A 25938-nucleotide genomic window follows, 5' to 3' on the forward strand; every position below is an offset into this window, starting at 1 on the left:
GAAGAAGTTCCTATGCATTTTTTTGCTCAAGGCGAAATTAAGCACGCTGGCGGGCACCGAACTTTGAAAAATGAGTGAAAATCGCGTTTTTTGCCGTTTTTTCAAAAATCCCGGGTAGTAATGTTTTCATTGATTCTTACGTAATTTTTCACGCTGAATCCGAATTTCAACTTTGCACCAAAAAATTCCGACCGGAAAGTTGCCAAATTTGGCAATAATGGCCTAAAATCGGCCTTTTTTCCCGGATTATGCCTGTAACTAGCCTAAAATTGATCCGACAATTAAATTAGTTATTTTCAAAAATAAAGTTCGTTAAATTTCCTATAAAAAAGTTCCCATACTTTATTTTGCTCAGGACAAAATCTAGCGCACTGGCAGGCACAGAGCTTTGAAAATTGAGTGAACATTGCGTTTTTCGCGTTTTTGCCCCTTGTCTCCTTTTTCAATCGTCTGACGAGTAATTTCTAGACAAATTAAGCGAAAATGATAAAATTTACACCAAGTGAAATGAATTGATGTAAATTTCAAGGGACCCAACACAAGTGGGCGCAATTTTCGCTCATTTTTCAAAGTTCGGAGCCCGCCAGCGCGCTTGATTTTGCCTTGATCAAAAAAAGTATAGGAACATTTTTATAGGAAATTTAACGAGCTTTATTTTTAAAACTAATACATTTTATCGTCAGATCAATTTTTTGCAAGTTACAGACCATAATCCGGGAAAAGGCCCATTTTAGGCCATTTTTGACAAATTTGGCAGTTATTTTGGTGCTAAGTTAAAATTCGGAATCAGCGCCAAAAATTATATAGAAATCAATGAAAACATTGCTACCCGGGATTTTTGCAGGCTCTTTTCCTTGTTTGCCTGGACTAGTAAGCGGGACTGAGGTCAGGACTTGGTTCAGGGTAAGTCTCTGACATCAGTCTTAATCGAACCGCACCCACTCCCAAAAAGTAGAGATGGCTCCCTCTTCCCCCACCCTCTTTCATTTTCGTGGGGGAATATTCCTCGGGATACGGGGACCACAACCTAAATGCGACGATTTGAAGTTTATACAGTTCGATAAAAGTTTTTTGGTCAGCTTGAGATTGCCGGCTGTTCAATTGATATAACGCAACTGTAGGTAGGCCCTCCAAGGGCGCAAAAACAAGCTAGACAGCTCGCTTCTATACTATAAGCTCCGAGACCTCCGAATTTTGCGTAACTGGTAACGCTTAGTTCCAGCGTTCTACCGGGTCAATTTCCATGATTTTAGCGGCTATCGACGGGCAATTGTATCTAGATAAGCCGGCTCTGTTAAGATTTTCAAAATATGCTCCAGGTTTTTTTATACAGGGTGTCCCAAAAGTCCGTACCCCCCCTCGTAACTTTTGAACGGTTAGAGGTAGAAAAACGAAACTTTGGGAATGTTTCTATCTTAAAGTGAACCATCTTCTGGGGGGGGGGGGGTGTGTCAAAATTTTTGTTCCCCTCAGGGGGGCGCGGGGGCCCCCAACTTTTTTTTTCAAATGGTAACCCCTATCTTATGATACATCATTAGAAAGAACATAAAAAACTAAGACTTTTGGCGCAAACCGCAAATCAATACCTTGATTTTTAACCGAGTTATGATAGGTCAAAGGTCGAATTCGACCTATTTACAAAAAATCATATCTCCGGCTCAAATTATCGAAAAGAAAAAAGCAAAACGGGAAACTTTACCAAATTGTGAGCACTTTTAAGTAAAAATCCCAGAAATTACTTCAAACTAATTTTATGGGGGGGTTTCCGACCCCCAAATACGTCATTTTAAAGGTCACACGATATTCTCGCGAATTGAGCCAATTTCCCCTTACTTTTCCTCAACATAATCGTAGTAAGTTCAAAATTAGTTCAACATTGTGTTTTCAAGTCCCCAAATTTCGGGCAAAGTTCAAAAAACGAAACTATTAAAAAACGTTTTCGGTCAAGTTTCAGAATTTTCAAAATATATTTGCGCGTCTTGCACGACAAAATGTTTGATTTATATCAAAATTAGTGTGTTAGGAAGCTATCATCTCAAATTTCCGGGGTTCTAGCGTGACTGCTTCGACCCTAAAAAAAATCATCAAATCGTCAAAAATCTAACAATTATGTTTTTTTTATCAATTTTACAATTGTGCGATGCGGCAGCAGTTTTACAATTTACAACATTTTACAATTTACGTATTTCTGGCAACATTGCGATGGTCATGAATGAACTTGGCGTATCAAAATCATGGGGATACGTTAGTTTCAAGACGTGAAGTTTAAATAAAACGGCGCTAGCCCGTTTTTTAGGTGAAAAAACGTGATTTTTTCGTAAAATTTGAAACTTGAAGCGGACCGTGCCAACGGTAGGAGTTATCTGAAAAAGAAAAAACCGGCGCTCCGCTTCGCTTCGCGCCGGTTTTTTTTTTTTTTTTTTTGGGGGGGGGGGCTCTACCCCCCCAAGCCTCCCCAGGACGCGCGCTTCGCGCGCATCTTTTCAGGGTCGTCTGCACATCTAGTTTTTCTTCTTTTTAAGTGTTCCGCGCATCCACCGCGGGGAGGAAGTGTATTTCCCGAAGTGGGATTTTTGTAGTCATAAAATCGTATGTCTGTAAGTCATTGTGTAATCGATAGTTTTTTTTCCAGATATTTCCTTTCCTTGGGCCGCTGTGCCACGAACAGTTCTTCCGAAAACGTTCTTCACCTGACCCACTGTGCGACGCGCAGTTTATCCAAAATCTTCCTTCCCCTGAACCACTGAGCAACGAAAAGCTTGTTCAAAAACTTCTTCCTCCTGACCCACTGTGCGACGAAAATTTTATCCAAAAACTTCCTCCCCCTGACCCACTGTGCGACGAAACTTTGTCCAAAAACTTCCTCCCCCTGACTCACTGTGCGACGAAAATTTTGTCAAAAACTTCCTCCTCCTAACCCACTGTGCGACAAAAATTTTGTCCAAAAACTTCCTCCCCCTGACCCACTGTGCGACGAAAATTTTATCAAAAACTTCTTCCCCCTGACCCACTGTGCGACGATCAGCTTATCCAAAAACTTTCTCCCCCGACCCACTGCGCGGCCCTGCTCCGGCCGGCTCCCCTCATGCCGCGCACCCCTCGCCTAAAACTTTCAAAGCTCGCCATTTTTAAACGGCTCGGCCGATTTAGCTCAAATTCAATACCAAACCAGTTCTAGGGGAGAACTACCAACCGTAAAAATTTCAGCTCAAAATATTCATTTTCGCTCGAGTTATCGAGTGGACAAGATTTGACCTCCCCCCACTTTCGAGCCCCACCCCTCAAAATCTATTGCCTCAAATTTCAATTTTTCCGCAGAATAGTAGTTCTAATGAGTCTGTACTAAATGCAAAAAAAATTGGTCAAAATATCTTTCAACGTAAGAAAGATATAACTACTCAAAAATCGAAAAATCTTAAAAAGGCGGAAATACATACATACATTCATACATACATATATACATACATATATACATACATATATATATATACACATGAATTTGAATGGCATATATATTCGTGATCTATGACCCGTGATCGGTGCTCTCCACAAGGTCTCGGGTGTGGGTCCGACATCATGGGAGAATGCAATAGTGTATTTTCTTCGGAAAATACACTAGAAACACAGGTCCGTTTATGTTACGGGAGGCAACTTGTCTGATATAGCCGTCAAGCGATTTCGAAAAAAAGTGTTTTTCGCTCCACCCTAAGGGTCCATTTACATTATTTTGTGTACGTTGCTGTTAATGGTTTATGGCTGCCCTCGCCAAAAGCAAAAAAAGGTACAATCAACGAGGCTAAAGGGGGGGGGGGTCCGGAACCCCTGGACCCCTCTTCCTTGTTTACGCCACTACTTCAACATCCTACATTTGGTCAATTAGATGCGCAAACACTTAGGTAAATACAGCGAAAACCCTTCAACATTGCATAGTCGCTCGGTAACTGATGAGATCGTGCTTTAAAGTGGCCCGCGCGTCGCACATCTTTATTAGTGCTTCAATCAAAGCGATATATCTCAGAAGTCCCTTCTGCAATATGTACTATCGATCTAAATCTTAAAATCGGACTTTCCCAAGCTTCATTTTTTCGATTTATTGCTGCTTAAATCGGGCTAGGGGACCATTGTGCGGCGCGGCGCGGAGACCTATTACAACATCGGTCGGGTTGATTGCCCGGGAATCAAGGGCACCGGTAAGACTACCGTTGAGTAGGGAGCTTGAAACTGTCATTAACCGAGAGATCCGAAGTTCAAGGTGATTACGGCGAAGTGCATGAGGCTGCAAGAGTTACCTACCGCACGGCGCCGGCAGGGCCCTAACCTCGTAATTGCACGCGACCAAGAACAAAACGAGACCCGCTCGTCGGAGACCTCCGGCGATAATTATGCAATCCAATAATTGTTCTGCTTTTGGATTGACAGCAAGATACATGGTCCAGGAATTAACTGAAAGCTAGGGGAAAAATGTAATATCAACTGATTTTAGGCATGGTGAGTCCCCCTGACTCCGCGAACAAAAGCCCTCGTAGAGAGCGTGACTGGATTTTTGTGGGGAGGGGGCGGGGGCGGGAGGGGGACATAAACGATTTTCCGGCTATAACGGGAACGGAATGTAGCTCACGTGTTACGACGGAGAGCACCATTTTCTGAATCTTTCTGAAATTTTGGAGCAATATGACTCTTGCTCATTTTTTCACAGCCCCTCGGTGGCCCCTAAAATTACAAAAACATCATTTCGAGGCATATTTTTAACGATTATTCTGCAGGTACTGATCAGATCTGTTCAATGACAGATGACTTGATTTGATCAAGCTCCTTTTTTTGTCGGTTCACTTAAAAAAATCCGTATAACTATACCCAGTCATACCCAATTGTGGATTACGTTTCATTTAGCCACAGCTTATTTAGCCACGTGGCAAAATGCAACAAAAAATGTTGCATCTTGCCACAGATTCTGGGTGCTATATGGCTGAACAAAACAAGAAAACTTAGTATGGCAAAGAGCAACAAATTATGTTGCAGTTAGCCACATGACCAAACAACAAAACCATGTATCTGCATTGCAGCGTTACCAAACCTATTCGAAACGAGCTTGACCTATCCTAACCTTACCTAACCTAACATAACCTTACCTAACCTAGCCTAACCTTTACCTAACCTACCTAGCCTAACCTTACCTAACCTAACATGACCTAACCTAACCTGACCTTACCTAATCTAACCTAATCTAACCTAACCTAACCTTACCTAACATGACCTAACCGAAGCGAGAGCTGGACCAAAGACATAAAGACGGAGTGCTCGTATCTAAAAGCACGGGGAAAAAGTGAAGCCTGTTTTGGCGCTGGGTGCTTGTGTGAGTGTGTAAATGAGCGCGGGAATCCATGGCGGCAAACGGAAATTTGATTTGAACTTTTCCTCTTGATTTTTCCACATTTCTTCTTCAAAACGTATTTTAAATGCCTAAAACGAACACATGTTATGAAAGTTGGGACTGCGACTTTTTATAATACATTTGCGTTACCATGCAGTATTCTCAGATAAAGTTAGTTTTTCTTCTGCTCATGGTGGTTCTGCCGGTTCAAACAGGCCGTTACAGTCCTAGATGACCGTTACTCCCGAATGAAATTAATCGGTCGACGACGGACCGAAACTAACCTAAAGTTAAAAAAAATATGAGTGGGTAAGTGAATTTGGGCAAAAATCAACCTAGAATACTTAGTTTCCGCAATTTTATTTAGTTCCCGCCCTACATTTGAATTTCAAACTTGCCCCGATTTCCCCGCCAATCCTCTAGCCAATAGTAGAGGTGGTTGAAAAGAAGCTTCATTTTTTGCTTTTAGCGCTTCGTCTTATTGTATTTGAGCTGGACGCATGTGGTCAATAATTCCTCTGGATAGGTACTTTCCTGCTATCAGTAGATTTGCATGTATGTCATCGTAAAGTAGAATCGGTATTGCATTTAATACTAGTGGAGAATGGTAAAATTATTAAAATAAAAATTGGCTTCAATACGAATGGTTGTTTATACTTTTTAATCTACTCCAGGTCCTCAATAAAATCACTTACACTGCAGTGAAATAAAAATGGGAGGATAAATAACAATTTTTTTCGCTAAATTTGGTAGGCCATTCCAAAGACTGTGGCTAACTGCAACAATTTTTGTTGCATTTTGCCACACTATTTTCTCTTTTTTCGTTTAGCCACACGGCACCTAGAGTTTGTGGCAATTTGCAACAATTTTGGTTGCAATTCGCTACGTGGCTAAATAAACAGATACCCCAATTAATTGTGTTCCAGCATTTCTAGAGGCATGGGAGGGGCACAAAATCATTTTGATCCCAAACGTAGGTAATTACACCCCTCAAAGCACTATTAAATGCTAGTTTAGACCAAAAAAAGTGAAGGCTTCGTGCAATTTCAGCCGTGCTTGAGGAGTGAGTAGGTACCTTCGATCGCATCAGCAAAAAAGGACGAACTTAAATAGTACCTAACTACTTATTTTTTACAAAGTCGAAGGGAAAAGCCTCCAGTTTTTTTCAAAAAAAATAAAACCCCGTATGGCAGGCTTCAAAGTGATACAATCATGCAACCTTGCAAAATATTATGTTTTTATATCTAAATAACTTCTCATTTGTCCACCACATAGTGTCCCTTTGCCACCCTTTAAATAAAAAAAAAAAAAACCTGTAGGGATCCGCTCGTGGTTCCTTGGATTGGGGAAGTGCAATCTAACGTAATTTTTTTTTTCATGAGCTACATTATAAATCGGATCGCATTTAGCAAAAAGGCACCGTGTTTTCAAATCGTGCAACTCCTTTTTTCATTTTAAGAATACTCAATGTATGTACGGTATTCAAAGCACAATTATTTTTCTTTAAAATTAACCATTATTTGGTGGGAAGAAAAACTATTTGGGATATTTTTAGACACTTACCTACTTATGAAGAAGCAACATTTATACAATACTGTAATCCCGCTGGTTCCTTTTTGCTAATTTCGATCCAGTTATCATTTATTATCTTCCCACGAAGAAAGCATACTTACATAATTGATGTCTTAATTCATTGTGCATCAAACCTTTCTATAGAGTCTTTATTATCTGAAGAATAAACGATTGAAAAATTCATTAATTCCCTTCTAGATTGAATCTTATTTTGCCTGCAAAATTGCAATTTGAAAAAATCATACCTATATATCCTCTTTTAGATATCACAGTTTTACAAAGTTTCAATGCTTCTAATTTACTACCCACTGATCGATATTTGTGCTTATTGTGTTTTATTGCGAGTTTTGCACCCGAAAAGGACCCAATAATTCAACAAAAAACAGAACGCAAGAAAATGGGTATACCTAAGCAAGACTAAAATACGTACAAAATGCTCAGGATGTTACGTGGTGGTTTCAAACCCTTTATGAAGCAGAAAATAAAAATACAAAATATCTTCAGTATTAACGGATCCAGCAAATTGACAACACTGTTTCTTCTCCATTTAGATCTATGGAAATTCATTGATCCTTGAAGGGGCCAGGTGCTCCGACAAAAATAGATTATTTAACATAGGTGTGAATTAAGGTAATCCGGTGTTGTCAAATTGCTGAATCCGCCCCTGACCTTCAGGTAACATCAACAAAAAATCAAGACCCTCAAATCCTCATTTGCGAAAAATAAACAGATAAACTAGAAATATCTAATAGAAGTAATAATTTAAAACAAAAATTTAACTTACATTGACTTGATTTTTTAAAATCGTACTTTAAGAGCTGACAGTAAAATGTAAGAGTGAGTGATAGCCACAGAACAGAAGAATTCATTCATTTACTCCCTCCATCCTCAAAATTGTATCTAATGGCCCAAAGAACGAATGGACGAAAATGCTATCCGAGAGGCGCTACATCTTGTCAAAAATTGGCCAAATTAAGAAGATCCCTCGGGCACATACCCTCCTCAAGGAGCGGAGAGCACTCCTTTCTGTCTCTTACCCGTTAGAGGAATCCCTCAATGTGGCATTGACTTTGAGGGAAACGCTGTCAGAATTTGTTGGCGCTGTTTTTAGGTTTAGAACATTTTCTCTTCAAAACGCTTAAAACATATTATGAATATCCAAATAGTGGCTTGATTCTTTGACCAAATGTTTTTGAGAGTGTGAAAAATGTTCAGCCTGGAAAACTGAAAGTCTACATATTTTTTTTTACCCCAAGCCAGTTTTTTAGCTGTGCTGAACAATTTGAGTTTCCACCTCCAGGTTCACTGGTTTTAGCCCAAATATACAAACAACACTTCCTCTACCCGCAAGGGTAACGCGAAAGTAACGAGCGGTCGCTTACCTGTGATTGATTATCTTAAACATGATGTTCACGAGAACTGGGCGTCATGCCCGCGATTAAAGAAATCAATTCTTTTGGGGTCACTAAAAGTGTCTAAATCCAGAGGTAGGACATCACCTAGACAATACTTAAAGAACACGAAAATCAGGATAGATATAACTAAGATCGACAGAACTCCGTTGTCGGCCATTCTCGAGACCGGAGGCCACGGCTTGCTCGACTCTGACTGCTCGATTTGCGTGTTCTAAGTACTTTATGTACCTAGAAAGCCCTCAATAAACTTTCACTGACTGCTAGTCATTGTTCGGCAATGCTTTCACTGAGCAATCGATTTTAAGCATGATATTTCGTTTTATCATCTACGGCGCTCTTCCGGCACTATGCGAGTATCTACCGTTTCTGCCCGCTATTTGGACGTACTTATGCCAAAAGGAAGTATGTTGCACGCAAACCCTATGCACATAGTTACTTTTCGCATAAATACATCTATTTACAATTACCCACCGAACAAATCGCTACCGCGCGCGGCCACACAATGCGTGGATTTCTTTGAACATGGGTAACCATGCAGCGGTTGAGGGTAAAGTCGGAAAATAAGATTCTACACCTGTTTGGACGTTGATCAGTTTTTACCTAGTTCTGAACCGGACGCCAAATATTCCTGAACAAATAAATTATATTCCTATCATTAATCTCCTTAAATTATAATTTTGAAAATTATTAGTTTTACGTAGGTACCCAACTAAATAAAAATGAAGACCAATAAGTAAAATATAAGAAATATGAATTTTACCACTTTAAACTTAATACATCTATTATTATATCATTCTGATCACCTACCAAATATTATCATCACAAAATAAAATAACTATAAGTAAAATTAAACCGATAGCAAAGAAACTAGAATGAATGAGCGTCTGACATCACTTTTCATGATGTTTGATTTCTACAGGGTGTCCCAAAAGTCCGTACCCCCATCGTAACTATTGAACGGTTAAAGATAGAAAAACGATAAACTTTGGGAATGATTCTATTTTAAAGGGAACCATCTCCTGGGGGGGGGGGGGGGGTCAAAATTTTTGTCCCCCCCTCAGGGGTTTTTTTCAAATGGTAACCCCTATCTTGTGATACATCATTCGAAAGAAAATAAAAAACTAAGAATTTTGGCGCAAACCGCAAATCAATATCTTAATTTTTGACCGAGTTGTGATAGGTCAAAGGTCAATTTTGACCTTTTTTCAAAAAATCATAGCTCCGGTTCAAATTATCGTAAAGAAAAAAATTAAACAGAAAAATTTACCAAATTGTAAGCACTTTCAAGTAAAAACCACAGAAATCACTTCAAACTAATATTAAGGGGGGTTTCGAACCCCCAAATACGTCATTTTAAAGGTCATACGATATTCTCGCAAAATGAGCCAATTTCGCGAGATTTCGGCTCCGATTCGGCTCAATTCGCGAGGATATTGTGTGACCTTTAAAATGACGTATTTGGGGGTCGGAAACCCCCTATAAAATTAGTTTGAAGTAATTTCTGTGATTTTTACTTAAAAGTGCTTACAATTTGGTAAAGTTTCCCGTTTTGTTTTTTTCTTTACGATAATTTGAACCGGAGATATGATTTTTTGAAAATAGGTCAAATTTGACCTTTGACCTATCACAACTCGGTCAAAAATTAAGATATTGATTTGCGGTTTGCGCCAAAATTCTTAGTTTTTTATTTTCTTTCGAATGATGTATCACGAGATAGGGGTTACCTTTGGAAAAAAAAAGTTGACAAAAATTTTGACCCCCCCCCCCCCAAAAGATGGTTCCCTTTAAGATAAAAACATTCCTAAAGTATCGTTTTTCTATCTCTAACCGTTCAAAAGTTACGAGGGGGGGGGGGTACGGACTTTTGGGACACCCTGTATATTAAAGATTTAAATTACTTAGAAGTTTGTTTTTAAAGTTTGGTGGTTTAGGTAAGTGTCCCCTTTTGCCAACTTTAGTATTCAATAGACGAAATTGAAAAGAGAAGAATAGGTCAAAGAGAGAGTGCAAACATCAATGCTCCTTTAAAGTGACAAGATCTGATCGAGATCATCAAATTTTGTAACCTTCGCCCCATTTCGAACCCCGGGACCTCTGAGTCAGTGGGAGTGGTCAGAACTGGAAATTATAGTAGGATCAGTGGTGGCGCGTAGGCTAAAACTAGGAGGGGAAATCTCGGAGAACACTGACTGGGAATGCAAGGGGGATCGGGGGGTCCTTTCACGAACATTTTTTGAAACATTTTTTATAGGAAGGTACCCCTCGAACGGAACGGTTTTTCACAGTCTGAAGTAAAATATCACCTTCCTCTCCTTTTACTATTAAGATTTAAAGGGGTGAGATATCTTTTTATCATCCTCGGATTAGATCCTAAAAAAGGAAGAAGTCTTATATATATATATATATATATATATATGTTAACCACCCCCCCCTATAGTCATACACGGTCTCTGTCGGCGGATTTCTATCGTTAACGAGAACTTTCGTTAGAATTGCGCTGACTTAGTCAAACTGTACGATGATTAACCTTTCGGCAGTAGGACGGTTGAGTTTGCAGTTGGGTCAAATCGCATTTCCGTTTACCATTAAATTGTCACTAACGCAAACGCCCCTCTTACGCTGTACTTTACTAAACGGTTTTTTTTTCTTTTTTTTAATGTCTAGTCGCGATGACCTTATTCGACTTCGCGTAACAACATCATGTTTACCCATTCAAACATTTTTATATAAACTTGCATGACATTTTCTTAAACCTCCATGAGAAGGAACCTTCTGGCCAACAAGAATGAAAAATAACTCTCCCTTCAAAACTTTAGGGGGGTAGTCAACTAGAGTGGCCCAATGGACCACTAGACAAGGTACGAATTTCAGCATTCTGATACATGTTTCTTAACCAAAATTTCACGCAGGACACGAGACGCACAACGAAAATTACCGAAATCAACTCCTTACGAATGATCGGGTGCCTCGAGGGCTGACTGAGACGTAGCTGGTCTGCCCTCCAGTCCTTGGCTCCAGAGCCCTGCCGTGGGGTTGCCACAGGGTTTGGCGCAAGCTATGCATGCCTAGGCTCTCCTCCTACCCTCTTGACTCCGGGCACAATGATGGCTTCTGCAAATCGGTCCCGAGGGATGGCGGGACCCTTCTCCAAGTGGGGAGCCTGAGGAGCGCCGCGCCGGCTTCACCAGGGCCGGGGTCGGGGACTGCCGGGCGAAGAGTGCCTTAGGGACATCCGGCGGGAGGATAGAGCGCCCGATGGGCCACACTTGCACGGGGTTGTGGCCTGGAGGGGTCGTTTAGTGGGTACGGAACACGGCGGCGTGCTCCAACCCCACCTAACCGGGCTTTCCCATCTCACAGCGGTCATGGGGGTTGTTTCGGCGACCCTCATGATGGGGGCACTGTAGCGAATGTTTCCCCTCATCCTAAAAAAAAAAAAAAAAAAAAAAAAAAAAACTCCGCACGAAGATATTTAATGATTCTTGATGTGTAAATTCAAACCACCCGCTCATGAAAACTCAACGCTCTGCATGATTCGCATTGGCTCAGCTGTAGCAAATTGCTCATAGTTTAAACAACACATGGAGGCACAGTGGGTTTTAACTAAATCTAATTAAGAAAATGAAAGTCCCCATGTCTGAAAGCGGAAAAGTACAGCGAAACACCTCAGGAAAACATCTCCGCTGAAAAGAAAATCATTCGTTGGGCCGTTTTTTTTTTTGCCCCCCCCAAAGCCAAAATGGCGGCCGATATGCGCCGCCGCGGGGTGCAAATGTTACAACTCCCTCAAAATGTCAAGTGACACATCGATTCCTATGTAATTTTGGTCGTAGAATCCGAATATGAGGTCAGAAATCCTTCACGACTAAAAGGGATCGCGCAAATTCAAGATGGCGGCCAAAAATAGGCCCCGGAGTAAAAATTCTCAATTCCAGCTTTTGGTGACGAGTGAGATATCTTTTTCTATGTTTTTTGGGTCATAGGATCCAAATTTGAGGTCAAAAATTCCCTTCTGCCGACAGGGATCCTTCAAATCCAAAATGGCTTCCATTTTGGGGCTGACACATTATTTCCGAAAGACGCGTATAGTCGAGTGAGGTGTCTTTTTACATGTTTTTTGGACCACATGATCAGAAACTGGGATCCAAACTGTGTCTCTGTGGGCCGGAAGGTAAGATTTGTCCCTTAGCACCTTGATTGTAACGTTTTTATCAACTATTTAATTAAAAACTCAGAATTTCACTGTTAGAACGGCGCCAACCACACCAAGAATGCTCTATTCTCACAAATAATGTTTGAGCTTTTTGCCTAGCAGGGGCTATAGTCCCCTGCTTCACAAAAAAACTAGCGCAAGAGAAATAGGAACAAAACAAAAACAATCTTCTTTTCAAGAAAATATAAACGAATTCAAGAAAAATGACAACCTGAGTACAAATTAATTGTATACACAGCTAGCAAAACGTTACAATCAAGGTGCTAAGGGACAAATCTTCCCTTCCGGCCCACAGGGACACAGTTTGGATCCCAGTTTCTGATCATGTGGTCCAAAAAACATGTAAAAAGACACCTCACTCGACTATACGCGTCTTTCGGAAATAATATGTCAGCCCCAAAACGGAAGCCATTTTGGATTTGAAGGATCCCTGTCGGCAGAAGGGAATTTTTGACCTCAAATTTGGATCCTATGACCCAAAAAACATAGAAAAAGACATCTCACTCGTCACCAAAAGCTGGAATTGAGAATTTTTACTCCGGGGCCTATTTTTGGCCGCCATCTTGAATTTGCGCGATCCCTTTTAGTCGTGAAGGATTTCTGACCTCATATTCGGATTCTACGACCAAAATTACATAGGAATCGATGTGTCACTTGACATTTTGAGGGAGTTGTAACATTTGCACCCCGCGGCGGCGCATATCGGCCGCCATTTTGGCTTTGGGGGGGCAAAAAAAAAAAACGGCCCAACGAATGATTTTCTTTTCAGCGGAGATGTTTTCCTGAGGTGTTTCGCTGTACTTTTCCGCTTTCAGACATGGGGACTTTCATTTTCTTAATTAGATTTAGTTAAAACCCACTGTGGAGGGGAATGAACATTGCTCGATTGAGAGGCTTGCTAAAACCGTTTAGTGCGCGATTTGACTCACGTAGAGCTTTGAGTTTCTTGTGAGCGGGCAGTGCAAAATCCGCGAAACCAATGTGAAATAAAAAGGTTAATATCTTCGTTAGGAGTTGGTTTCAGTAATTTTCGTTGCGCGAATCGTGCTCTACGTGAAATTCTAATGAAGAAACATGTATCAGAATGCTTGAATTCGTGCCTTGTCTAGTAGTCCATTGTACACAGCAAAATTTATTTTTGCGAATTTTTTTGGTCTTACCCCCTAGAACTGATCCATTTGATCAAAAAACACTCTCTGCCGAGTTTCAGCCCAATCGGATAATATTAACCCGTGCCGACAGAGCCGTCTTTTTTATATGGAATTTTACATTGAAAAACACTTTTTTCAGAGAATTCCAGTTTTCGGGAAATGTAGGTGTAATTTCTAGAAAAAATCTGAGGTCATATTCGGCTTCAGCAGGAAAAAATGAGTGGGTTAGCATGTATTGGACACTTCAAAAAAAAAATTTTACCCCTCGTTACAGCGGCGAAACAACTGAGACATCTAAAAAACGCTAAAGAGGGGTAAAATGACGGTGATAAATATCAAACAATTACGTAGGTCTGCATCCGAAAACAAAGATCAACATAAAGTAGGTTTTTCACACGTACTTTTTTAAGTTGAGTCCGAAAATACTATCCATTTTCCTCTATTCCATCAGGATTTTTCGGAAAATCGACTTTCTTGTATAAAAAGAGGGTTTTCCGGGGAAAACTCAATTTTCAGGAAATAAACCTCAATATGTGACGGATAATTTTTATGTGTTTTTTAACGCTAATTCCGGAAATGGTGACAAAGTTGCTCCATTGTATCGGGATTTTCCGTAAAATCAATTATCTCGTAGAAACAGGGTTTTCCGGGGAAAACTCAATTTTTAGGAAATGAACGTTCGACTCGTGATAAATGTTTTTGATGTGTTTTTAACAGTGAATTCGAAAATGATAACCGTTTCCCCCCATTCCATAAACAGTTTTCGAGGAACTAAATTTTTCCCGCAAAAAAGATTATTTTTCAGGGAAAACTCGGTGCCCTGGAAAACTTGGGAATTTCGAGGATAGAGGTCCTTCATTAACTCAACGGCGAACGTCTGAAGAAGTATGAGATCGAGCTAGTCATTTTCTACACTTTCCTGTTACATCGATTTTACGTAAAAAATGTCCTGATGGCGATATTGTAGACGCTGCGTCTACGAAATTCGCCATCGACTGCGTCTAAGACGCAGCCGTACCGTACCGTAGAGGTACCTACCTACCGTAGAGGTCCCCGTCTGGCGTGATGCACGCGTGGCGCCGTGGCGCCCCGAAGACGCCTCCAGCGTTTTTCGGCCGGAGCTGCATCGGATTTTTGCAGCGTCAGGCCGGCTCTCAACCCTCACGCATCTAAAACGGATAAGAGAGTCATTCTTTCTCGAGCTTTGCCAAGTTGCGAAATCAAAGCAAAAAAGTCGAAGATAGGTAAATTTTTCCACTGCTTTAAACTGCAACAATTCATAGGTACTAATAGTTTTATCATAATCTGACAACCCAACAATGTCGAACTCGAGCTTTCTTCTTCTCGGGAAAAATTTAGTTCCTCGGAAACTCTTTATGGAATGGAGGGAAACGGTATCATTTTCGAATTCACCGTTAAAAAAAACATTAAAAACATAATCAAAAAACATTTTTCTCCTTGCCGCGGGAAGACGTATTGGTGAATCACTCCCGAATTAGGTATCGCAATTTTGGCAGTGTTATATATGTACTAAAAATGTTTGAGTGGAATATGAAGTATGTGTGAAATCCTAATTCCAGTTCTTTCTGTGCTAAAGTGCTAGTGTGTGCCTAGAATTTTGTAAATTTAATGCTACACAAAGCTTGATAAGAAGAACGCAAAGAATCTGAAGAATTCCACCGCCAGCCGCACCCTAGGTAAGGTACCATGTTGGAATATAAGGAAAAAGGAGGGATAAATTACGACCGAAGATAGATAGAGGAACTGGTTTATTCGTAGGTAGGAGCGGGCGGGCGCGGCCCACCGCTGGGGCGGTTATCAACGCAACTGACAAAAACGATATTGAAGATTCACAAACAGGAAAGCAAGTTACATAATCATTAAGATCGATGCACTATATAGATTTAGAAGTAAACACAGACAATGGGTCTCGGGTAAACATTTACTGAGACCCCTCAGGGTTTCCCAAGTCATGGACTCTCGGAAGAGGACTTCCTCTCTTTTGCCCTGCATCTTCTGTTTTGGCCTTTTGTAAATGCGCAATTTTGAGGGGGAAATGCACTCCGTTTGTATACCGGTGCGTTTAGCCGCGCCCATTCCGTAGAATGGACAATTCCACTGATGGGTTTTAACACCCTTCGTTGCATTAGATAAACGTAATTGAACAACCAATCTTTGATGCTTCGTTGCTTAATCATGCCAAAAAGTATACTTTTTTCACGCGAAAGCAATACAAAACGGCTGTAGGATTCACCTTGCGATTTGACACTGCGCCACGCACGATGGAACCAAGGAAGTGGGAAAACTCTGCGGGTTTCTGGTGGGAAAATAAGCAGAACCAGGGGAGCAAGGGATCAATAATACGAGTTGGAGCCTGACGATGTTCTTTGTTAGAGTCATATTGGCGTTGTCTAAGTGTGTGTGCCCACCACTTTATCAGCATGGCCCCTCTCCTGCTTAAGAGAGCGAATCAAAGCAAAAACCGCGATTTACACATGGGAATTCAATTCGTCTGGAGCGGTTTTTGCTTTGCAGTGCTGAGGCCTCACCAGATTTTCAACGCATGTTTGCTCGCCAGTTTTTACTGGCCAACGGTCATCCTTGAGCAAATTACGTGGCTGGCGCGCGGTCATTCACTGCGTCCACAGCATGCATATGATTTGCGTGAGCGTCTTGCGAACCCAAGATTCACGATCACAAGTCCACTATGAGGCCGATGCCACATGATGATGAACCATCAGGCGTTGCCAAATTTCCCTCGACAAATCACGAATTTTCATGAAAATCTGTGGATATTTCTCCTCCATTTTTTCACAGGATTTGATGCAAACGATCTGATAACCTCAAGGAAAAATTTTCATGACTTTCCCCACAAGTAAGCATTTTATCGAAGGAAATTTGTCAACTTCCGAATGTTCATACGGCGTTCTTCCGGCCGCACGGCAGTATAGCACGGCACGGTAGGTACCAGGTGTACCAGAGCACCCGTCCACTATTTTTTTCTCGGCAACGGCTCGAGATTGAGATGCGGAACGAAGACGTCCAAGGATAAATCATTAATCAACCTCTAAGAATTCAATTAAAATTAATATTATCAGCCCCCCAAATTCCGGGGGGGGGGGGGTTTAAGGGGAAGCCCCCCGTTTCTTGCATATTTCAAATAGGAAGAGTATGTTTTGACTTTGGCTTTGAATTTTTTGGCAATAATAAGAACTTTTTGTTCCATTTACTTTCTTTCGAAACCTCCATTTTTTGAAATTACGGGGCATTTCGGGGCATTTTTCGGGCAAATTTCAATTAGACTCCGTAGGCGTTAAAAGTATCCGAGTTTCTAAATCTATAAGTCTCCTAGGAGAATAGGTCAATACCTTCTTATTGATGTGTCGCATGACCCCTGTTGATCCAAAAGTATGGGGGCCACGACGCGACCCCCCCCCCCCCCCCCCGAAAATGTTGGGGCTTAGACCCAGGGCCGTAAGTCAAAAATTTCAAATGGCAAGGGTATGTTTTGACTTCAGACTTGGATTCTACGCAAAAATTCAAGTAGAATTGATATGGCATGTGGCCTATTTGTTCCAAATTACTTTAGAACCCCACGTCCCAATAAAACACCATGTATTTTTGAAGGAAGAGAGAGGCAAAAATATTTCGGGGCAAATAGGCCGTACACCATTTCAATTTAACTTGAATTTTCGCGTAGAATCCAAATGTGAAGTCAAAAGACACCCGTGCCATTTGAAATTTTCGACTTACGGCCGTCCCAAGCCCCGACATTGGGGGGGGGGGGGGGTCGTGGCTCCCATACTTTTAGATAAACAGGGGTCATGCGACACATCAATTAGAAGGTATTGACCTCCTCTCCCAGGAGACTTTCAGAATTAGAAAATCGGATACCCTAGTGGCAGTTATTGAGAAAAGTTGTAAAAAACTCATAAAGGACTACGTGCAAAACGGGCCATTTGGGGCTCGGGGCGGATACCTTTGAGACTTGTCCTATTCATTCACCTAACAATGCCCCATCTTTTCCCAAAGTTTCAAGCCCCTCAAAAATTTTGAGGAGACGCGGCGGGGGGTCAAAGTTAAAAACCGGCAAAATTTTCGCGAATTTTTTACTCGAAAACCAAGAAGTTTTGGAAAACGCGGTTTAAACGAGCGTATTCAGCGTGACGAGAGCTTTCAGAAAATGTATAACATCACAGGGTTTTGTCAACTTCAGCTTGAGTTATCGCCTCCGAAGCGCCGGAACGCTAAAAAAAGACCCCTTATTTTTTCACGTTTGGGCCGATTTAAAAAAAGCCATTTTTTTATTTTGATGAAAAACTGATATGTTGTTCCTGACTCTCTGTAGCCCCTCTGGATCTTTACCGCATGCTGGGGAAATGTTTTGGTCGCGAGTTATAAGAGCGGAAAGGAGCGAAGGTCGGAGAAATCGGCTATTTTAAACTGCGCGCGCGGCGTTGATCGGAGGGAAAACGTCCCCTCCCACTCAGTTCGGCGAATCACACTCCTCTGCCGACCTCGCATTGTTGCCACATGTCTCCTGATCCGTCGCCGCGCGCAGTTTAAAATAGCCGATTTTCCCGACCTTCGCTCCTTTCCGCTCTTATAACTCGCGACCAAAACATTTCCCCAGCATGCGGTAAAGATCCAGAGGGGCTACAGAGAGTCAGGAACAACATATCAGTTTTTCATCAAAATAAAAAAATGGCTTTTTTTAAATCGGCCCAAACGTGAAAAAATAAGGGGTCTTTTTTTAGCGTTCCGGCGCTTCGGAGGCGATAACTCAAGCTGAAGTTGACAAAACCCTGTGATGTTATACATTTTCTGAAAGCTCTCGTCACGCTGAATACGCTCGTTTAAACCGCGTTTTCCAAAACTTCTTGGTTTTCGAGTAAAAAATTCGCGAAAATTTTGCCGGTTTTTAACTTTGACCCCCCGCCGCGTCTCCTCAAAATTTTTGAGGGGCTTGAAACTTTGGGAAAAGATGGGGCATTGTTAGGTGAATGAATAGGACAAGTCTCAAAGGTATCCGCCCCGAGCCCCAAATGGCCCGTTTTGCACGTAGTCCTTTTAAGAGAATTTAAAATTTAATTCAAAACCACTTAAAAATTACATAAAAAAACTCTTGAAATATTCGTATCAGGAAACCCTTTGAGAGGCTTTTTCACATAAAATTGAAGGAAGATTTTAAGTCATTTTTTTATGTAAATTTTAAGTAAAATTTACGTATTTTTTTATATAAACTTCCTGCGGGCAAAAACGACGGAAAAAAGAGATGAATAGAAAAGTATAAACGGAAAGGTTGTAGCCCATAAAAATTGAGGATATAGTTTGTTCTTCTTCACGTAAATTTTTCGTTTTCTTTTAATTAAAATAACACTATCCTTTTTATTTAAAAGAATCCTCCAAAAGGGTTTCCTAAAACGAGTATTTTAAGAGTTTTTTTTTTTAGAGTATTTACGAACTCTTAAAATTTACTTACAAGTTTTTAACATTTTTTTTTGACAACTTTTTGTAGAATTTTTTTTAAGAGCCATTGGTATTAGGGTAAATTTAACGCCTACAGAGTCTAATTGAAATCTGCCCGAAAAATGCCCCGAAATAATGCCCCGTAACTTTAAAAAATGGAGGTTTGGAAAAAAAGTGCATAAAACCAAAAGTTCTTATTTTTTGCCAAAAAATTCAAATCCAAAGTCGAAAGACGTATTTTTCCTGTATGAAATATGCGAGAAACGGGGGGCACTCCCTTAACCCCCCTCCATGCGGGTTTTGGGGGCTGATAATATTTTAATTGAATTCCTAAGGGTTGATTTGCCCCTGAAAGTCTTCGTCCCGAGCCTCAATCCAGCCGTTTCCGAAAAAAAGATAGTGGACGGGTGCTCTGGAACATCCGGTATAGGTAGTCGGCAAAAAATATATTCTTGTGAAGACGGAATAATGAAATGACCCTGATAAAGTCGGTAAGCATGATATCTCATGGAACCAGTATGATATCATTTCCTATCAGTATGATACCATGCTGTCCTAATATAATATCGGTATAATACCATGCTGTAGGGGAAACCTGCCTGATATCTTGGAAATTACTGTGATAATAGAATGATATCAGTATGATACCAATATGATATCATGCTGACATTGTGCTGATCCTGCGTGATATCGTGCTCATGTCTTGCTGATATCATATAGAAGAATCGGCAAATTCACATTATGATATAATGCTGATATAATGCGGGACATTTTTATGATCGATTCCCAATCGTATGTGCTTGCTCAGTTGTAAAAATAATAAATAGAGCCTCAATGATATTCTCACAGTTTAGTAAACCTATCATTCACAGATTAGTAGATCTATCATTCAACCGCGGACAAGAGACGCGCGAGAAAAACTTTAAGAAAACCTTTCCTCAATTTTTATCTTTTTCTCATTCATGACCTCCTTGCGAGATGAATTACTCAGAGACGTAACGTCCTTTTTATAACAGCTATAGCCCGTCCGAGATGGGAAGAACCGTCGAAAGTCGGAATTAATTGCACTATGTAGAAGCAAGGGTAGCATTCGAGCTATTGTAAGATGAAGACACTGAACCAACCCTGTATCGTGGCGCACCGCACAGAGAGCTGGCTCTATCCTCATTAATCGCTTGCCGCGCCGCGTCGCTCGGCGCCTAGTACCTACAGGAATTTTTGGCTCCAGATTCAAATCCCGGGAAAACTCGCCGCTCCGAGACCTATAGCCTCCTGTGCTGTGGCTGCGGCGTGCGCGAAACCCCGAAAAGTGACAGTTGACGAGGGTCGAGACACCCGCACCCTGCAAAATAGTGCAAATTATTCCGACTTTCCCCGGTTCTTCCCATTTCGGACAGACTATAATTCGGTCAATTTTCCAATTTACGCTTCCAGCGCGTATGATCAGCGAATTTCTAAACTAAGTACAATTTAGATTGTAATCTTTTTCGGAACATTAATAAAATTTTAAAGACTATTTAAATATTAATTTATTGAACACTACTGGGCGCAACTTAAAAGCATGTTTTTAGAAATTAGAAACGTGAGAAAATTTCTTCTCTAGCAATTTCAGAATTGAAAAGATATTTGGGCTTTCTTATACCTACCTAATTTTAAACTTAGCAAACAATTTTGCAGAGCATATAATCGTTCGAAGCATATACAATTTCCAAAAAAGGCTACAGGCCGATTTTCTCAACCAATATCCACCCTATTTTTCATATTTTTTTTTTTTTTTTGAAACATTTTTAGGAATTGGTCAGGTACGTAGCGAAGGAAGGATTGGGAGCTCAAGCCCTTCCCTCCAAAACAAAAATAAGGGGTCTTTATCAACATCATGCGGTAAATAAGGACCTCGCACCCCCCTTTTTCTGAAGAGGGACCGCCCCTCAACCCCTCAGCACCCCTCCCCCCCCCCCTCGAAACAAAATCCTGGTACTAACTCGGGGTACGTTCTTACTGGTTTATTACGTTTAGCAATAACGTCCCAAAAACAACCCGATTAATGAATCGTTGACGGCATTTAAGTTCTTAGGGGCTTGGGAATCAAAGTTTGAAAAGTCAAAAATTCATACGTTTTAGGTAATCAGAATGGTATCTACCTTAAGTTTTCCGGTTTTTCAAGGCTATTTTATAAGTTTTTCCAGCTATAACATAAAAGTCGACATTCCACACGGCATATTTCCGACGGACATTTTTTTCTATCTTCAAAGGATCAGTTTGGCCACCATACCTACTGGATTCTGGCCTTGACCTTAAGTTTAGGATCATTTCTAACGCAAATTCAGATTCCACAATTAAAAATACAGAACAATCGACGTACATCTCACACGGCATATTTCCTACGAACATTATTTCTATCCTCAAAGGGTTAGGTAGATTGGTTGCCACATTAGATTTAGGCCGTACCCTGATCTTCACGATGATTTTTAACGGCAGATTCAGATTGTACGATCAAAAATACATGAAACTGACATTTTACACGACATATTCCGAGGGGTCATTTTTATTTATCCTCAATGGGTCAGTTTGGCCGACATATTCGGTTTAGGCATTGACTTTATACCTAGGTATTTAGGATCATTTTGACGGCAAATTTGAATTTCACAGCCAGAAATAGGTACTGAATAATCGACATCTCACACGCCTTATTAAGAACGAATACATTTTTTCATCCTCAAAGGGTCTATTCGGCTGCCATATTGGATTTAGGCCTTATCTTGATCTTCAGGCTGAATTTTGACGACGGATTCGGATTATGAGACCAGAGGAAAACGTTACGATTGACATATCATAAAGCATATTTTGAACGGACTTTTTTTTATCCTCGAAGGGTCAGATTGGCCGCCATATTGGATTTCGGCCTTGACCCTATGGTGAGGATTTTTTTCGACAGCAGATTGGGAAACTACGACCAGAAGAACATGATAATCGACATCTCGCACGGCATATTTCCGACGATCATTTTCTTTCTATCCGCTAAAAGGGTCAGTTTGGCCGCCACATTGGATTTAGACCTTACCCCGATCTCCAGAATGATTTTTGACGGTAGATTCAGATTGCGCGAAAAAATAAGAAATTTTTGATATCTTACACGGCATGTTTGCTACAGAAATTATGTTGATCCTGCAGGAGTCATTTTGGCCGCCATCTTAGATTTTTGGGGAGGTTCATGAAAGTTGAGAAGCTCTCTTCGATTTCCGTACCAATTTAAGACAACAAAATGCAGGAGCTGAGCCATTTCCGACATTTTTCCACGAACTGGAACTTGGGACGTAGGTTTCGTTGAAAATGTCACCAAAACGGAAAAATTAAAAAAAAAATTAAATTTCTCGTCTTTTCGGGATTGGCAGAGCGCGGCAGGTTTGAACTTGACGGATCCTGTTACGGAAGGCATGAGACAATTTTATGGCACTCAGTCAAAAGATTAGAGTCCCTGGGGTTACAGCACTGCTCATGTAAATTTTTCAAACTTTGTAGAAATTTCCAAAATTTTGGGGGAAAAGTAAATTTTTCCTCATAATTAAGGAGCTCAGAGGTCCAAACATGATGATGTGCCATGTTAAATTTGATAAAGAGCATTTTTGAGCCTTGTAGCCAATTCTATGTATCTGTGAAAATTTTCGAGTAGGTAAATCTTGGGTTTTTGAGAGCACCTCCAGACCCTTCGATTATGGGCATGGCAGCCATTTTGAATATGTTGCACCAGGATACGGTCATTTTGATTGCTAAAAAGAGGTGTCCCAAAGGTGTCCTGAAGGTGTTCCCCTCTTAAAGGTTTCAGGGTGGTACGATAAGGTACCTTCGTGGCCCCTATAGTCTGACAGCAGACTTGCCCGACAGGAGCGAGTAAGTGGTCTTTGTAAGTGGCGTGCGAACGAATATTAAAGCGCATCAAGGCAAGAGCATTGGCCGCGCTCGCGCCATTATTATTTGACAAATTTTACAGAGTAGTTCAAAAGTCCTGCAGCACTAAGATGAGGTGCTACCCCTGTAATTTTTGAACAAATTGAGATAAAGACTTGACATTTTTTGAGACCCTTTGAAACGAACTTTGGAAGCCGCCCCCAAATTTTTAACGGGATCACCCTGAAAAAGGAGAAAAATCCTAGAGTTCATGAGGATGGTACGGGATTTTTGGATCACCCAGTATATCACCGTCCACCAACGACTAAACAGCAGTAACATCACTAACATCAGTCGATCGACGGGAATATGAAGCACCGGCCGAACACTAGAAAACTAACTGCTCCGACCTGGGGATTACTTCTGAGTCCTTGATCTCCCCCTCCCTCTTCTACTGCCCTGTCTCCCTAGGGTGCGGCTTATTTCCGTCATGTAGGAAAATCGATGAGATCCGGGTGGCAAATCGGTTCTATCTATGAAAATAAGAGGCTGTATAAAATGTGAGCCTATTTCAGGCTTTTTTAGATGATGCTCAAAGGGATCAAAATTACGGGCAAAATTACATTGGTTTGAATGGGCGAAAAAACGCCTGATCTGCGAAAATGCTTTTTTTGGATCTAAAATGCGTTGAAATGAAGAAAACCTGCCCAGCTCTTAGAGAGGCATCTGGGAGCCCATTTGAAACGAGAAAATCACACTTTTGACCCATGGGTGAGGGTAGGGGGGATCACTCGCGAGAGCAAGATAAAATCTGTACACCAATTTCCTTCCAAGCTCGAGAAATAATATGGAAGGCAACATTGTAAAGGGCCAAGTATAGTTCTCAAGGGCTAAAAAACTATTATACATTATTTCTCATCAAGTTGTGAGATACATTTGCCTCGCTCTTCAACTTCGGAACACTTATTTTGAGTTCGATCAGGAAGTCTCAAAAGCGACCACCTAGCTGCGGGCGCGGCGCCTCAAAACCTGGTACGCCGTGACCCCTGTGTTCTCTTTCAGGGGTCAAAAAAGTGATTTTCTCGTTTCGAATGGGCCTCTAGACGCCTCTAAGAGCGGTTCCGGTTTTCTTCATTTCAGCGCATTTTAGATCCAAAAAACGCATTTTCGCAGATCAGGCGTTTTTCCGCCCATTCAAACCAATGTAATTTTGCCCATAGTTCCGATCCCTTTGAGCATCATCTAAAAAAACCTCAAATTTTATACAGCCTCTTATTTTCATAGATAGAACCGATTGCCATCCGGACCTCATCGATTTTCCTACATGACGAATATAGGCTGCACCCTACTATCTCCCCGTGCGGTGCCCGAGCTTCAAAAAGGGGGAAATCAAGAAAATGGGAATAGCTAAAACAGGCTACCCAAGTAGCAAGGATACCTATAGATGGACATAAAATCGTAGGAATGTTGCTATATTATATTTGCCATGCGCAATTGCCTACTCCCTCATTTGAAGGCGCGGAAATTATTGCTATGATGTAGCAATAAATTCCGATTATTGGTTGTGTCACCTGTTGCCAATCTGCTAATAGCAAGGCGCAAAAATTATCGCAATAATCTTGCTATTAAGTATGATGAAAAACTCCCGCGTGTTCCTTTCCTTAACTTGTTTTCAAATCTCTAGCATGAATGCAGGAATGTATCGCAACAATTTGATGAAACAACCATTTTTCCTCAATTTAGTCTTCTCGAAATAGCTCAAACTCGATAAATCTGAAACTTTAGAAATGTCAATGCTTTTTTAAAAGGTTTGAATTTCCAGTCAATCAAAATAAATATCGTTTATGCTTTTAACCAAGTTCTGGGAAATTTAATTTTACTCCTTTCATGCCTTTCTTTTCTCCTTTTATTTCGTTTCTGTTTTTGTTAGGGACTTTTAATTCTTTGAATTTTTTATTTCGAATGCAAATGCGCCGGTAAGGGTTTCGTTTCATGTCGGAGCTATATAATGTGTGAAAAGTGAGGGACCCGACAGGTAGCCTGGCTAGCTCAAACGGTAAAGGCGGCTCACGGCAGTAATCCGAAGGTTGCGCGTTCTAATCCCGCCTCGGACAGAAGAATTTAAAGGGTGCTGGATGATTGAATCATGAATTTCCTGTCAATTCCGGCAAGATCGGATTTTCGAATGGATTCTGCAACGTTGTAAAAATTAGGGTAGACTGATAAATTCCTCAATTTTCCTAAAACCATTTGGCACCGCCACAAATAGCAATGACATTGCTATTAAGTATAGATTTTTTTTATCGATCTGACCTGACGAAATCGGGAAAAATCGTCCAAATGTTGACTGAGAATTGCTACTTTATAGCTATATTATTGCAATATTTTTTTACAACTTTATACCTATAAATTGATACATTATATCAATTTTTACGTTGAAAAATGCTACTTGGGTAGCGGTCGATATCTCGCGAAAAGGTCGTCGGTTGAGAAAACCCTTGAAATTTGTATCTTAGAATTATGTTACGACCCTATATACAAAGCAGGCAATGCGGAGAGGGTCGGGTCCCGGACCTACTTATGTTGATGTGGAAATGACCCTCATGTTTATTGTAAAAGGTCATATCTGGTTTAGGAATTTATTACTAGACTTTCCTTGTAATATTCGTTTTTCTCGTGAGATTTTGAACAGCTAACTTGTTACGAAGTGCTTTAATATATACCTATTCTGATGGCCCATTGAAATGAAAGGGGGAAAGTAGGGAAGAAATCGGAGAATGAGTTGGCCAAAGATCACGAAAAACGTTACTAATTGGACGTAGGTATAATCTTCCTTCTCATACGTCACATCCAGGGCCCGAG

The 25938-nt window shown here is 40.8% G+C and overlaps 2 protein-coding genes across 2 annotated transcripts in view; both read right to left on the minus strand.

Moving 5' to 3' along the window:
- Window positions 1–25938, minus strand: part of LOC140224623 (uncharacterized) — a 228798-nt gene that overhangs the window by 129157 nt on the left and 73703 nt on the right. The gene's annotated exons all lie outside the window — the stretch shown is intronic.
- The window catches only part of LOC109042083 (uncharacterized), a 29093-nt gene that overhangs the window by 2402 nt on the left and 753 nt on the right, over window positions 1–25938 (minus strand). The gene's annotated exons all lie outside the window — the stretch shown is intronic.

This window comes from Bemisia tabaci, chromosome 1, assembly GCF_918797505.1.
Source record: "Bemisia tabaci chromosome 1, PGI_BMITA_v3".
Classification (NCBI taxonomy): domain Eukaryota; kingdom Metazoa; phylum Arthropoda; class Insecta; order Hemiptera; family Aleyrodidae; genus Bemisia; species Bemisia tabaci.